Source organism: Phragmites australis, chromosome 23 (assembly GCF_958298935.1).
Source record: "Phragmites australis chromosome 23, lpPhrAust1.1, whole genome shotgun sequence".
NCBI classification, from domain to species: Eukaryota; Viridiplantae; Streptophyta; class Magnoliopsida; order Poales; family Poaceae; genus Phragmites; species Phragmites australis.
Genome location: NC_084943.1, coordinates 51,422 through 65,535, shown reverse-complemented (window position 1 = coordinate 65,535; position 14,114 = coordinate 51,422). Strand labels below are relative to the sequence as shown.

Below are 14,114 nucleotides of genomic sequence, written 5' to 3'. Positions count from 1 at the left end.
GATGGATACTGCTCAGTTCACTGAAGCTGCATTCCGAACAAGCCATGTCAAGTGCTCAACACCTCAGGCAAAAATATACTGCTCTATACTACACATAACTGACCACTGGTGCTACAAAGTCACCCCCAAGGCCTTGCCATATCTTTTTTTTTTTGGTCTCGACCCCATGACATAAGAGAGTACCAGTTGAGTCCTCTCCATTATCACACATAAAACTGTTCATCTCTGCATTAAAAGAAAACTATTCCATTTGGGTTTGGATCTAGAATTGCACTCTTGCACTATATTTCTTCCATGACAGGTGGGTGATCTTGAAAATTGACCGCCTTCATAAGCTTGTACCTGTATGCACCATCACTCACCAGGTGGGGCTAACTTGACTTCTGGAGATTTGATCAGCTAGCTACAGACAACAGATGACCATGCTAGCTCTAGTGCACAGGGCCGAGATCAAAGTAAGTACAGAAACAACCAAAACCTTATATACACTTTCAAAATTGCAAAATTCCTGTTATTTTGCCACAACGTTTACTTTATTCCCAACATGTGCCCATCTGCCCTCGCCCCTCGGCGTCACCGCTTAGCACCTCCTTCTGATTCTTCTGAGTGTAAAGTAATAACTGGCATCCATCGTCAGCCACAGCCACTACGCCTGATTTGGCATCAAAGGCAATACAGGATACTCGTCCACCTGATCGCACAACTTGGAGATTAGTCAACTATTCTTACAATTGACTACAAACATGACGGCTTTATTTACCCAACAGACACACTTGTAATATGAAACAGGTAAATCACTCGTAAAACAGATTGTAACAAGAACAAATCCAGCTTAGCATTGTGTGGGCTTTACACTGAAGTAGCATCCGCAAAGAAAAATATGTAAGAATTAGCTTACTCTCGATAACAAAAACTACAAAGAATTGGTGCCGTGTCACTTACCGTTGATACATTGTGTACCAGCAAGTTTTCTCCCAGAAGACAATTCCCAAGTATACAACAGACCTTCATATGTTCCAGCAAATCCATAGTTACCAGAGGCATCGACAGCAGTAGCTCTGAAAAGATAGATGTATATCAACTGAGAAACTGAAGATCATTCATGATATGCCGTTGAACATAATGATCCCTGAGATCTAAGATTTAATAGGGTAATGGTTCAACAACATTGGGCTATTCTTGTTTTTCAACCTTTTCTCTTTCTTGATGAGGGGCTTTAAATTAGCAACTAGTCAATAACTTCATCCACTACTTTCCTCAAATAAAACTATAGATGTAACTCCGTTACAAGAATCGAATGCTATATTACTACGTTGATGATAACCCCAGCACGACAAGTTCCATTTTCAGTTTCCTTGAAGATGGAACCTTGATCAATCGAGGATCGCCAGCAGGGACAATGGAGTCACAGGCCAGTACACAATGATTGTGAAGAATCAGGCTGTCCATCATGGACTAGTGCCTGGTCAGATGGTTGGGACATGCTCTGCTTGAACAAGGCGACCTCCTAATGCAAGTTGTTGAAGAGGAGTAGCTGGTGGGCTCAGAAGACCTACTGAAACCCAAACTCATCTTGTGAAATCCCGTTCAGTGTGGCTGGATTGTATTTGCTGATAGCTTGCAAATACAAACATAGTAATCAGCTCCATCCCCTGCCCCCCCCCCCCCTCTCCACCACCACCACAAAAAAAAATGGTGTAACAGTAGATGGAGAAGTGAGAATACCTCGGATCCAAAATATTTCCCATAAAAATTCTTTTCTTCAGCAGCGCTAGCCTCCATTGTGCATTGTGTTCCTTTGCTCGAAGATCATGTTGATACTCAGCTACTGAAGCAGAAGAAACCAGAACCCAAACTGCTATATCTTCTCTTGGTGCATCAGAAAGGACTCTCTGTCCTTTTCTCTGGACATGTCACGGACTGTGATCTCTCGTAGCCTATTCTCCAGGTCATCAACTGGAGCATGAATGATATCCTCATGCAAACTACAGAAGCCTACTGGCAGAATCTGGAAGACAATGTTCCCTGGAGCTGTAAAAGTTGCCACTAGTGTTCGCTTGGAGATGTCCCTAAGAAAATTATTTCATTTCATTAAATCATGTCTGTTAAAAGAGTATATGAAAGTAGCAGATCATAAGAAAGAACCATGCTCAAAAGCAAACCGAAACTCAGATAGTATAGATCAATTGTAATTTACAACTTGTTAGCATGCACACTGGGTTACATTGTTATGCTATGAAGTTGTGAACATCATTCACCATAGTGAAGTTGAGCAGCATTGCCATCTTTTCATATTATATTTTCAGCTTGTTGACACAAAGGAAGACTAAGCGCAGGCAGGCAAACCCTTCATTATGCAATACGAATTGGTAGTGTGTTGGTCTTTCCAGAAACCTGAATATTAATTTCACATTGAGATGAGCATCTGCTGAAAGCCCGAGAGTATTTCAGAGCATAACTATAACCGCATCACTGTGTTCCACGTCTGTCTCACTTTCACTCTGATATATCACAGGTTGGGTACAGGTCCGAGGACCGAGGTTAGGGCACTCGACCTTGATCAACCAGTCCTTGCCACCATCAAGGCTCTGAGACTGGTTGAGGGGGAGCAACTAGAGATTTATCTGATTCTCATTCCTTAATCCATAATAGATACATCCCATCTTTATATGCATATCATGGATAACTTGACCACTAAGAAGCTTATGTCTAAACAAGGAATCCTACAAATATGCAACTAACATGATTGACTAACAAAGCATGAGATATGCATGAAGCTAACCAAGGCAAACCAATTTAAGAGTTAACCTTACAACTAACTCGATTCATGCTACAGTAATCATAAACAGTCCTCGCACTGCTGCTGGGCCCATGTTCATAACAAGTATGTCCGATTCTATTTTATAGCATGTTGCTGGTTCCTACCAGTGCTGAAGCATATATTATCACTCTCCAATATACTATTAGTCTTCGGAATTTGGAACCTACCACATGTGAACAGCAACCAAGTCAACAGTAACTGCAACACTACAGAGCCGTTGTGCAGTCTTTGGACACTGCACATTACCCAATGTGACAAAACTAAGATAGTAGAACTTACCACAAACAAAAGCTGCCTGCGCCATCATGACCAACAATGAGAGAGTTGCTTTTTGACATTCTTCTAAGCTCCAGTATCGAAGGACCCGCGTTACCCAAACTAGGAATCACATACTCCTCATATATCCTACTGTAAACAGAAGGAAAATGAGAATAAATGACATTTAGTCATAGAGTTGGTATGAACATCTAACTCATGTCTGAAAGGAATTCCTAGAATAAATGTATTCTTAATCATAACGGGGATGCCTAGCAAAAGGAAGTACAACCATAGACAAAATGCATGATTAAAGCATCACGGCAACATTGTGAAAATAACATACAGAAATGTCACACCCGGTTTTAACGGCCAAAACCAAGTGCGGCTTATGTGTGCCCAGGAAGTTTAACACACATAAGGACGTCATAGGTGAAGTAACAAAAGCAATACTTTATTTATTTAAACGTTCACCTCTTACAATAAAAGACTTTACCTAAGCAAAAATCAAAATTTAACCTAAACGACATCATCTAAACGACGGCAGCGGAATGAAAGCATTGGCGACCAAGACTCCACAGGCATCGACTGGAAGATACGCTCCTTAGAACACCAGGCCGTCGTCTTGGAAATCCTCAAAGTCTTCCACTGAGCAGCATATATTTTTGGTAGGAGAAAACAAGGGTGAGCACATAATGTACTCAGCAAGTGTGGGAAAATAATGACATGCAGGCTTATATCAAGAATAGGCTAACACAAGGTATTATTTGCGTAAATGCGAGTAATGAAAAAAATAACACATTTGGACTCAAAAAGCATTAGACATATATTAAATGAATCTAACCCGACAATCCATCAACTAGCATACAAGGCTCCCCACCCTGCATACCACATCTGTCTTGTGCTCCCCGCACTAAGACCACAACATCTAGTACTCCCTGTACCAGAATCAAAACCAAACCACTATCTAATCATGTGAGGATCCAAGTCTCTCATATCCGTGAGCACGGCTGTTATAACAGTTTTACACTCTGCAGAGGTTGTCCAACTTTACCCACGAGTCAGTGAATTCCATGTTGCCGTGTTTGCAAGACACTTAACACACGCCAGTGGTGTGCCGCCAAGAATCACTGTATGACACTTTCCACTAACCAGAGACTAATCCAGTGCATGTCTGCCCACTAGGTTTCACTGCCAGGCTTTACGCAAGCAACAGCTCCTACCCAGAAGCCCCTTTTTGTGCTGACCCAACGCACACTGGACAGACTCTAATCAGTATATCACACTTTACCCATATCAGCCTCGTGGTTGGTACGTTACTTCTTGGGTTGTCGCTCCACGAACCGATCCTTACTTAGATTACTTGAGCAAACACTAAAGCAATGTCATAACCATGACAACCATCACCAACATCCCTATGCTCAAGGCCTAAGGTTCCATGTTGCTAAAACATTATCATATTAATCATCATTACTGCATATGTTCATTAGTCAAAATTATGACACTTCCCAATATCCCAAAAGCAAGGCTAAGCAATCTACCCATAAAAGACTACTAACCATAAAACATCTAGGTTCCAAGGGATAATAAGGGAATATCTAGGGAAAACCCTAACATAGGTGACTACCCATCATATTGACAGACATTGCATGCAGTTTTGTAAAACAAAACATTTAAAAACATAGGTTCAATATGATCAAGGACACTTGCCTTCTCCTTGCTGCTGCTCAGTGTATTCTTGCTCCTGGTCTTGATGTTCTTCCAATTGATCCGGGACGTTGTCGGCTAATCGCACAATTACCGGCAAACAAGCAAACAAGATACACTAAGAACAAAGCATAAAGCAAAAGAACAACGAGATAAAAACTTGCTAACAAGAAAGAGCACTGAAAAACGAATCCATCGACGCAAGAATCGCTTAAATCGGAGTTACGATGGAAAAGTTAGGGCTAAAACAAGTCTAGGGTTAAATCTGAAAAAAAGAAAAGGACTTAAATTGAATTATCAGAAAGTCCAGGGACCTTTTTGTAAAAGCAGAGGGACCAAAATGTAATTATAAAAAAGTATAAGGACCCAACTGTAAAAAGACAGGGCTCTTTAGTTATTTCAGAAAAGTTCAGGGGCTAAAATGCAAATTTACCAATTAAAGGAATTAACAGATTTATTTTTATACTGAAAAAGGTTTGAATTACTGACTGGGTAGCTCAGGCTGACGTGGCATGGTGACAAGGGTGACACATCAGCAGAAAGGCTGAGGTGGCGGCTGAGGTGGATGGGTGACATGGCATGACCGCTGACTGTGTTAAGTGACCACACGTGGCAGCTACTGATTGGTTGACCGAAGGGGTACGATTAGATCTAATCTGGGCCGATGAGGTTAGATCCAACGGTTGAGCTCAAAGGGGATGGTCGGCGGAGAGGTTCTCGACGGAGCCGAGCTCGGGCATGGCGGCGACTCACCGGAGACAAGCGAAAACCTCGTCGCCGGCCTCGGATCACAACGATAAGCGGCGGAAAAGCATCAGGAGGGAACGGCGATCTCGTTTTGGGGCTTACCGAAGGCTGCGCGGCACGGGAAGGTGGTCGGCGACGAAAGGGGGCGGCAGCGGCTTCGGGAACTCGTCGGAGAAGGCTCTCCGGTGGCGTAGAGATCAAATCGACGATGGGACAAGCTTCTGTGGTGACAGGCACGCGCGATGGTGGGCTCGGGATGCTCTGTGTTGCTCTGGAACGGCGTGGCGGCGAGCTCGGCGGAAGCGGCAGCGAGGGCGGCGCGGCGACCTCTGAACTCGGTGTCTAAGGCTCGGGTTTTGGCGAATTCCGGTTGAGATGTGTTCGGGGAGGGAGGCTCTACTTATATAGGAAGCTCGGGGTGTCCAGGGCGATGGCGCAACGCGTTTGACTCGGACACAGCGGCGGAGGACCAAATCCGAGCTCGGTTTCCCTGTTTAAACGCGGAATCCTTGGGGATATGGTAGGTTAGAGATAGAGGGGATCCCAGGGGTTTGATTTGGCATCTCTCCAGCAGCTTTCGGTTTTGGTTTGGCCTCGGATTCGAACGGAAATCGGCGGCTGGCGCGTTCCCGTCTCTGCGTCGGAATCCGACTGAGGAGGAAGAAAGGTCTGACGAGTGGGACCCGTCTGTCGACGACTCTGTGTGGGCGGCTTGGCGCGTGGGCTGGCGCGCGCGCGACTGGGCCGAGGCTGGCTTGAGGCCCAGGTGGGAGAGGAAAGCCGGGCGGCTGGGCCGAGGCCGAGGAGTTGGGCCGAAAAGGAGAAAGGCAGCCCAAAAGAAGTTTTATTCTTTTTTCCTTTTTCCTATGAATTCAAATCCAATTTCAAATTCAAAAATCCAGACAAAATCTCTTCAAATAAGTTCATCAAGAATTCAAATAAAATACTATTTGCCTAATTCAGCATGAATGCAAGATTTTCACTTATATCCTATGTCATTTTCTTTTCTTTCCTATAAATAGGGTTTTCTCTCTTTAAGAATAAAATAATTAAATTCATTTGAACCTTAATAACCATTAAGAAAAAAATTTGGAATTAGAGAAAAAATTAGGGTGTTACAAGAAATTCTTGAAATTTGTGAAAGAATATACCTTAAAAAATGCGTTCATTAGCAAGACTAGTGCATCCACAAGACAAACAAATAGGCCTTCGGAGCAGAAAAGTTCGCACAGACTTCTCTCTTCAATTGGCATTCTAGTTTTATTATTGCACACCATATTGGAAGTATAAAAGTTCAACAACAACAACAACAACAAAGCCTTTCAGTCCCAAACAAGTTGGGGTAGGCTAGAGATGAAACCCATAAGATCTTGCAAGTCTAGTCATGGCTCTGTCACTTGGATAGCTAACTTCCACCCACCCCTATCCATAGCTAGTTCTTTGGTGATATTCCAGTCTTTCAGATCCCTCTTTACAGATTCCTCCCATGTCAAGTTTGGTCTACCTCGACCTCTCTTGACATTATCCGCACGCTTTATTCTTCCGCTATGTAAATTTGGAGTGGAATTAGTTTCGAAAAGAAAATCACGAAAGAGTTCCATTGTTATCAGATAGACTATCCTTTGAATAGATTAAAACGTAGGCGATCTAAATAGATAGTTACAATTCCAACAGAGAATGACCACCCATTTCAACATTTTAAACTGAAAAGTAGACTATTACTGGAAAACTATTGTACCATGCAGCGAAATTCGAGATGGAAGGAGGGCATATAATGCTCAGCAAATATGTACCTCCACCCCGTGACCATCTTCCAGATATGCAAGTTTCTGCTGTCTTCGGCAGCTACAATGTAATTTGGTTCACAAATCAAAATGCACGACACTGTCCCACAAGGAATCAATTTGGTCACAAGTGAAACATAACCAAAGTTAACATATACAATTTTCAAAGAATTATCCTCGAATCCGTCCAATTTGCACACAGAGCACGAACAATCGATGCTTTGCATCCTGTCAATAAGCATATAGTCAGCACCAGTGCAAGGGATACATCCAACATTTTCCTCAATGCCACTAAGTGATTAAGATTACAACCTGCAAAAAGGTATTCTGATACTGCTCAGGAGGACCAGAAACTGGCCATCAGGTGTAAACTGCACACCAGATCTTCCAAACGGAAACTGAAAGAACATGAAGCATCAAATAAAAAGTAATACAATGTTCCATCACCGGAAAAAAAAAAAGCACTCATATAAAGCTCTTACCTTTCCTGTAGAAGACTGCTCCAAGGAGGGCAGTAGAAGGGGAGTGTAACCAACAAAACAAGGTGGTGCTCTTGCTGGTCTTTAGGAGTGATAGTATAAACATAAAGGAATCTTTGGCAGCCCTCCAGAAAGCCACAGAGTACACAATAGTATAAGCTGCTATGCTTTTTGGTGTTTAGCATGATAGACAAGACAGGCATTGGGTGCAGGTAGCATCCAACGAACTCTAGGTGATGATCTGACCCTCTTGCTGGTGTTTCTGTGTATTTAGATACTAGATCACTAGTATTGTTACTGCTAGAAAGGGTATGATGAGGTTGGTGGTGAAAAATATTGTGTTCACCCTTAGGAGGTATGTGTTCACAAACATTGCTTTCGCAACCGACATACATCATGGTGGTCTCATTGCCATTTCTACATTGAGCTTGACATTCTTGCACTTTGCCAAGTGGGTTTCCTTTACCTGCTTTAGTTCTATCACCAACAGGCCACACTGCAATGGTGTTTACTCTTTTTGACCCATCATTATAATACTTGCCTTTGCCTGATGACTCAAAAGCAACATATTTGTCAACAAATTCAGCATCATCAGAATTGCAACTACTCATACTCTTTGCAAGAGGATCATCAAATTTTCTACATTTATCATTTACATCATAGAACCTATTTTCCTTCTGATTAACAGCTGGGACTTCAGTATGATGTTGTTCATCCCTCATGAGCGACAAAGATGATTTTGCCTCGCTTGGAGTTGGCCCAATCAAAGTTGAACACACAGGAAACTTACTCCACTTTCCAGTATCATTATGTTCCTCAGAATGAACTGGAGCCTGCAAGACATTTGGTAAACACTCTCCAATACTCGAAACTGCTGGACCATGCCTAGCAGAAGCTTGTGCACAGACATCAACCAATCCATTGTCAATGTTCTTGTTGTATGGCAAATCCATGGAAACTGATGAGCCATCTTTCATACAATTTGTAGGGTCCTTAAATTGCTGCTCAGCTTGCATTTGTTCAACATCGCTGTTACACTGATTGTAGTTTGCCGGGTAGGAACTATCTTCCCCTACTGGCCTTTTTCATGATCGTATACCACATCAGGTGTTATTGTGCTATTGTGTACACCAACCTGACACTCAAAATGTTCAGCATAACCTGCAATTTTGCCATCTAGCACCTTTGAGTTCTCATTAGGTTCCCTAGAGCATGCATCATCAGACTCATGATCGTGAACACCCGTGGGTTTGGATGTATTAGCACCCCAAATCTGTGCATCATCCTCAAAACTGTCTGCAACAACATCTTTCATCTCATCTAATTTAAAAACTGACTCGTCATTTGTGAAGTCATCATGACCAGAGCCATGTTTAACCATGTCACAAAGAGATCCCCCATAGACATACGTTTCAGAACTATTTCTATTTGTACCTCCAACAATAGTTGTAGGGACAGTTACACCTGTTCAAGAGAAGAAATTGTTCAGGATCATAACTCTCTTACACAGAGGAATAAAATCATCTGTCAAATGTCGTAAAACTGCAAAATCTGCTCTCTGTAGGCTGCTTGATTGGCTATAGAAAGTTTCCCTTTCCAGGAACACCATTTTATTATGATGATAGTCAAGTTTTTCATGAAAAATATAATTCGAGAAGAACTAAAAATAGTTACCTTGGTAACCATGATCAGAGGGATTGTGAGCTGAGGCTGTTCTCACCGAAGCACTAAATTTGTTGTTCTTTTTTTGCTTGTTCTTCTTTTTATTACTTTTCTTGAGAAGGGGAATAGCTTGGGGAAGCAAAATAGACATCATAGACTTTGCTACTTCCTTCTCAGCTGATTCTAGATCAGAGTTTTCGGAGCTTAAATAAGAATAACCAGAAGAGAAACCAACTTGTTGAGATGAACTTGGGGGAGGCTCTCCCAAATTATCATCAACCAAAGTGTGTTTTGAATTGTCAGGGATTTCTTCCAGCAAGGGAAGCAGGCATCTTGACTCAGAGACATCTTGCAGCCGTGCTTTACTTGCAGGACCTCCCTGGAACATTGCAAAACAATAATTATTATCGAATAGTGGTCTTTCAACTCAGAAGTAGCAGTGTAGAACTAAAATTCAAAAGTCGCACAGGTGAGGGTGGTTGACCAGCAAATAAAACATGACTGAGTTTTAAAAACTTGCATGATAATCAATGTTCTTTAACATCCTGACTGTGGTGCGGATTCATTTGTTAAACAGAGATAAAAGGACATTTTGTGCACAACCATGGCATTAGCAAACAGAAATATTCAAGCAATAAGAAGGTGCGCGTTCTCACGGTTTAGGAATTTCTAAGGTGCAAGTTCTCACCTAAGGATGTTGAAGTATATTGCCCACCTTTCCTCAAAAGCTTAAGCTTTCGGGTGAGTTGGTGCATGTAACTCAATAAAGGGTATAACAGCTATCATCCAAAAAATTGTACGTATTCATTAATGAAAGAAAAATGCCAGATGTGCATTCAATTAAAAAAAGCTATGTAACTCATGAAGGAAATAAAGCAAAGTAACACTATACAATTGGTGGTTTATACCCAAAAAAAAAACTATGGATTCTTACAGCACGATATTGATTACCGAAGCTATAAAGAAGTACCTAATAGTTGTCCCACTCAATGATTTATTCAACACATACACATGAAATAAAGTTTGTTAGAGCAGAAAAGATTCAAATACACAGATGGCAATTTCGTTCATTGTTATCAAATCACCCATAGGAAGTTCTGATATGAAATGAAGTCTGTTAGAGCACGAATACATTAGATGACAATTACCAACAGGCCGAAGGAAGTTGTGATAGTTGACTGACAAAAATATTGTGTGATACATAAGTAATCAAACACCAGCCACACTTCAAGGGGAAGGGGGATTTATGAAAGAAGAGCTCAGCTTACTTCATTTGCACTTGCCTGAGCAGATTCACTACAGTTATCAACAGAAGCAAAACTGTCCTGGTAGTGGACCCTCTTAGAGGCACCTTCCATCTGGCTTGGCTTCATACTTCTTTTAGCAGTTCCACCTGTCTTGTCCAAGCAACCAGGCAGATCTTCAGCATCAGAAACATCAGCTGCAGCTTTATTTGTTGATGGTGAAACAGCATCAGAAGTGACTGGACAAGGCAAGTTTAGTACAACTGCTCCAGTTGAATCTATTATAAGCTCACGAAGCAATCTCTGAACAGATGCATTTTTGAACCCAAAAAGCTGCATAAGGCAATAGCAAAATTAAAACATTAGAACTGGCTACAGTAAACACGTTAATGCGTGCACTTATTGTCTTCAAATTCTATTCAAGGAAGCAGTAATCAAGCAATGCTTCCTATTGATCAACAGAATTGCTGTTTCCTACTGGAACAAAGTATCTAGATTCTAATTGGTGTACGTGCCAGGGCCATGGAGATTTAGTCCTTGATTGCTTGAATCAAAGTGTTGATGATTATGTATGCCTACCCCTGCTTTTTTGTCCTTTGGTGCTCCATTGACCAAAAGCAACTGCTCAAATGCTAGGGATGTTAGAGAAAATCAAATATTTCATTTTCCGAATGTATGAGAAAAATAAATACACTAGGGTTACAAACTTACAATCAGATGAACCACAATTAACCATATGTAGATTATTTGTTTATTGCTTGTCAAGTCACCCTAAAAATAGGCAGAATAATATAGGGATGACCATTTTGATCCAATGTGAAATGCGAAGTAATAGAGGTGTCAAAAGTGAGGACATGCCTCAGCACCATCAATCTTCTGAGGGAAGCTCCTTCTCCTCTGCCAGTTCCTGACTTTAGCCCCAGTCTTCTTCTGGAAGTTTTTCCAAGCGATATCGGGGGTCTGCCCCGTGGCCGAGTCTCCTTCGGTTGATGTGACCTGCGAATTGAGCTCATCAGGGTATCATCTATTTCCATACGCAGCCATGCCAAGTTGGTGCGGAAGGCTCCTCACCAGGAACACAGGCCCCCTGGACCCCCGTTGAATCTCCATGGTGTAGGATATCCCGGAGAAATGGCGGACGGTTTGGTAACCCACCGGATAAGGGTACCGATCTTTGCCCTTGGATGAGTGAGTGAAGATGCATAAAAAATTAGTCGAGCATGGGGTAAAATTACAAAATCAAATTAGATAATTGACTAAAGCATGTCCTGAAATTCTAAAAACGAAAAATGAAAGCATGCCCCAATCGCAGCTGGAATTGATGCCAAGGTGCGATTTAATCAGTTCCATTTGCGCATTTCTAGCCTAGCCCCTGTCCAGATCCCCAATCCAACACCCAAGGATAATCAGAGCATCGAACGCAAGTACTAATTACGCGACGGTCTAAGGTAGTAATCCCCGAGAAAATCCGCGAAACGGAAGAGCGAGGCGAGCGACCAACAAGTCAGCCGAAGACAACCAGGCGAGGCGAAAGGAGATTTGGAGGAGAAGGCGAAACCCTAGGGCCTAATTGGCCGTCTTACCCTGGAGCAGCTCCAGTCAGGGCCGGCTCTGGGCCAGGGCGGGAGGTGCGACCGCCTAGGGCCTAAGCCCGAAGAGGGCCTCACGGCAGCAGTACGCTTGGGCCTTGGCATAACGTCAGTATGCACGAAGTCATGAAATACTGTCTCTTGTGCAGAAGTCACGAAGTCACGAAGTCCAGCCACCAGCGGCCAAATACGGCAGACGTTGTAGCTGTCTCGCTGAGACCGTGAGACGCCAACTCGCCAAGTCGAAGTCGACGAGTCCTGTCCTGCCGCCGGTGCACGCCTGAGTCCTGACGAGTGACGGCTCCAGTCCTCCACGCGCCGCGCACTCCCTGGCAGTCTGGCAGTCAGGCATAGCCGCAGAGGTGTGCTTTTAAGCTTTTTCAGATTGGAGACGGCCAGACGCCAGCGGCCAGACTGGCACTCACGGCAGACGCGCTTGTTAGATCCTTTATTCCCTTTTTCCTATTTACCTATTTTGTTTGACTAGATTGCTAATTTAATTGTGCAAATTGCAATTCGCTGACTTAATTTGTACGGTTATTCATAGATGAAACATTGCTCATTGGTTAGGTCGTTAGGGTTCTTGTTGCTTATTTTCCTTTCTAATTTCAGGTGTTAGAATGTTGCCTAAGAAGCATTTGTCGGGTGCTGAGAAAAGGAAAAAAAGAAAACGAGAAGATCAGTTTATTGAATCGCAAAAGGGTGCTATACATAAGTTTTTTTTCAGTTTCAAGTAATGTTGTTTCTGGTGATAATCCTGAAGATATAGATGATTGTAGTACAGAAGATCAAGGGCAAGAACCTAATCATAATTTAAATGCAGAAGTTGATGTCAATGAGGATGGTACAGGGGAACAAAATTTACCGCCTTCATCTGATACTGAAAATTCAAATGCTGATGAACAAAAAGATTCTCTGTTAGCTATCTATGATCCTAGAACATGGGACAATCTTGACAATAGGGGAAGAGATATCTTAATTGAAAAAGGACCTGTGAGAGAATTGAATTTGCAGTTTCCTTCGGATAGTAGTGGTAGACACTTTTCATATGCTTACTACTCCAGGAAGTTAAGTAATTGTGAGGTTGTTGATAGAAAGTGGTTGGTTTACTCTAAGCATGTGGACAAAGTTTACTGTTTTTGCTGCCGATTGTTCAAATCAAATCAGACCAAAACTTTGTTGGCATATGATGGATTGAGGGACTGGAAGCATCTCAGTGGGAGACTCAAACAACATGAGAACAGCGTTAAACATATAACAAACATGAATACGTGTTATGAACTTAGGTTGAGGTTAAGGAAAAATCAGACAATTGATGATGATTTGCAACGGGAAATTGCAAAGGAAAAAGAGTGTTGGAGACAGGTTTTGGTAAGAATAGTTTCTGCTGTGAAGTTTCTTGCTAAACATAATTTGGCCTTTCGAGGATCCAATGAGAAACTTTATCAGGATAACCATGGTAATTTTCTGGGCACAATTGAAATGATTGCTGAATTTGATTCTGTGATGCAAGAACACATTAGGCGCATTCAAAATAATGAAATTCATCATCATTATCTTGGCCACAATATTCAAAATGAGTTAATTTCTATTCTTGCTCATGCCGTGAAAAGTTTTATTTTAAGGATCATCAAGGATGCCAAGTATTTCTCTATTATCTTGGATTGTACCTCAGATGTGAGCCATGAAGAACAAATGACTCTAATTGTGCGGTGTGTTAATATGTCAAGTAACATTTCGAGAGTGGAGGAGTTCTTTCTAGAGTTCTTAAAGGTGGATGACACATCAGGATTGGGGCTTTTTAATGAATTGATGAATGCATTGGA

General features: G+C 42.1%; 1 pseudogene; it reads right to left on the bottom strand.

The window, feature by feature from the left end:
- Positions 1 to 52: 52 nt before the first annotated feature.
- LOC133906127 (uncharacterized) lies at positions 53 to 12,408 on the bottom strand (annotated as a pseudogene).
- Between the last annotated feature and the right edge of the window lie 1,706 nt (positions 12,409 to 14,114).